The sequence below is a fragment of the Electrona antarctica genome, assembly GCF_951216825.1.
Source record: "Electrona antarctica genome assembly, chromosome: 10".
In the NCBI taxonomy this organism is placed as follows: domain Eukaryota; kingdom Metazoa; phylum Chordata; class Actinopteri; order Myctophiformes; family Myctophidae; genus Electrona; species Electrona antarctica.
The window spans coordinates 41,257,622-41,260,361 of NC_136791.1; the positions used below are offsets into that span (position 1 = coordinate 41,257,622).

The following is a 2,740-nucleotide window of genomic DNA, read 5'->3' on the forward strand; positions in this document are numbered from 1 at the left end:
GTTTGTTTTTAGTCTTATAACTTATGTGTGGCGAAAAGAGGTCAGGAAATGTTATGGTAAGCTTCAATCAAGTTACTGCATTCTGCTTCTCTTAGAAGCTAATATATATATCCATGTTTGATGTGCAGTGATGTAGGCTATTGCATCCCAGGCCCCCCGGAGGGTGACATGATTGCAACCCTTCTCAATTTAGTGAGTCTAATGATGCAGGCTATTTGCTGTTGAAAAAGTTTGTTCCACATCAGTGATGCAGTCATTTTAACTTGAAATTATAAGGGAACACAGGTGCCATCAATAGCACTAATGGTACTTGAGCTATCAGGTGATAACTATTATTGATGGATGTACAGGAAGTCAAGTCATCTTTATTCATGTAGCACATTTATAAACAGTTGATCCAATGTGCTTTCCAATAGGTCATGATGACAAGACAAACACATGAACGGCCGGGTAAAGATGAACCACTTTTTGCTTAAGTTGTCCTGGAAGCAAGGCAAAATTAGATGGCAGTCAAATCTAAGTACAAAATGATTGACATAAAAATGTACTTAAAGTAAGGTATGAAAAGTAAAAGTACTCATTGTGCAGAATGTCCCATTTTAAGTTTTGAAATGTATAAAAAAAATCTTTTGAGAATAGCCGATCTACAAGCTCACATCGTGACCTTGTAGATCATCTATTTTCAAATGGCCGAAATGTATATGGCTGAAGTGGTTAATGTATCTAGAATCTAGATTAATTGCACATAAAGTGAAATATTTAAAACTTTTGTTTTAATCTTGATGATGGCATACAGCTCATGAAAATCTTATCTCAAAATATTAGAATATTTTATGAGACCACAAACAAAAACATAAATGTATAATACAGAAATGTCGACCATCTGAAAAATATGTTAATTTATGTCCTCGATACGTGGTGCCTGCCTGGGGCGTTGTTATGGATCCCACTTCAGTTCTAGGCAAACCCATAGAGTATATAATATATATAGGGCAAACCCCGCCCCCGGGTGCTCAGAACCCAAGGAAAACCGGGAAAACCTCCCCCCCAACCTCCACCCCCCCTCCCTCCCTCCACCCCTGCTGCTCTGGCCTTAGTTGCATGATTGCATCCCCGCAGACAGCTGATCAGGCCGGCAGCTGTGAAAAGTGCACCCACGCCTTAAATTGAGCAAAAACCTTTGCACAACTCTCGCGCCTTCAGCAGCAATGTCTTCGACTGAAGAAGAACGGTAAATTATAAATGAATGTATTTTATGTCAGCCCTGCTAGAGTTGTCTTATACCTGTATTAGTCAATATTTGCGCTAATGTTGCCCGTTTGTCACTTTGTCTCAACATGTTCTGAATTGAAAATGGAGGACCCTGATCATGTAAACAAGTTTAGTGCTTTTCATGGTTTCGTCCTCAAAGTAGCAGTTGTTGTATTGCATTGTACTTTCGTTTGAAATATACCCATTGTGCATACTGTGAAATAACAATGTCTATCGTGTGTGTGTGTGTGTGTGTGTGTGTGTGGGGGGGTTGTTAGACTGGATGTAAAAAATCTTGGGATTATGATATAGCACCAAAATCATTTAGGTCCTTTGCAATTAATTCATACTAACCTGCTGTTGTCTCCACATGCAGCTGCAATGGAGTAATGTTTTCTCGCTCACTTGTCTCTACAGTGTATATGGAATGAATGGAATAATGTAAATAATATAGATTTTTCAGAAAACTGTCAGGATGTAGAAGACAAAGTCAAAATGGGTTAATGTGTGTAATGGATATGTTCCCCAAAGTTTTAATTGTAATCATTCATGGGCTACGCATTGACCTAAACCCACTGAGAATTGGTTGTGTCCAGGAAGGGCTGCTAAAACCCTTAACAAATGATGCACCTGAAGCTGAAAACTATTCTTAGACTGTGGCAGAGCTTTCTCTAAAACAACATTTTAGTTTATTTTTTAGAGTTGATTTACTGATGCATTGAAATGAACGTTCTAGTAACCGTATTTTCTTGAACAAATAATCATTCATCTTTTTGCATTGCAGTGTGGTATTTTCCACTTTAACTGCTCCTACGCCTCAGATGGTCATCCTGAATCACCCAGGCCAGATCAATGCTGGCTACGACCCGGTGCTGGACTGCAACACTGCGCACATTGACTCCAAGTACGCTGAGCTCAAGGGGAAGATCGACAACCCTAAGGCGGAGGACAACCCTAAGGCGCTCTAGTCAGGAGACGCTGCAATCGTGGAATAAGCTACTGTATTGCACCTTATTCGTAGGATGGTGTGACACACTTTGCAACATTAAAACATGTTTCAAACAAGTTTGTTTTTAGTCTTATAACTTATGTGTGGCGAAAAGAGGTCAGGAAATGTTATGGTAAGCTTCAATCAAGTTACTGCATTCTGCTTCTCTTAGAAGCTAATATATCCATGTTTGATGTGCAGTGATGTAGGCTATTGCATCCCAGGCCTGTGACAGGATTGCAACCCTTCTCAATTTAGTGAGTCTAATGATGCAGGCTATTTGCTGTTGAAAAAGTTTGTTCCACATCAGTGATGCAGTCATTTTAACTTGAAATTATAAGGGAACACAGGTGCCATCAATAGCACTAATGGTACTTGAGCTATCGGGTGATAACTATTATTGATGGATGTACAGGAAGTCAAGTCATCTTTATTCATGTAGCACATTTATAAACAGTTGATCCAATGTGCTTTAGGTCATGATGACAAGACAAACACATG

At 39.3% G+C, this 2,740-nt stretch overlaps 1 long non-coding RNA gene across 1 annotated transcript; it reads left to right on the top strand.

Annotated features, from left to right (window-relative positions):
* Positions 1 to 1,093: 1,093 nt before the first annotated feature.
* Positions 1,094 to 2,316, top strand: LOC306931720. The gene is made up of 2 exons (XR_013791044.1): positions 1,094 to 1,231; positions 2,036 to 2,316. It is a non-coding gene; the product is annotated as an uncharacterized lncRNA (long non-coding RNA).
* The last annotated feature ends 424 nt before the right edge of the window (positions 2,317 to 2,740 follow it).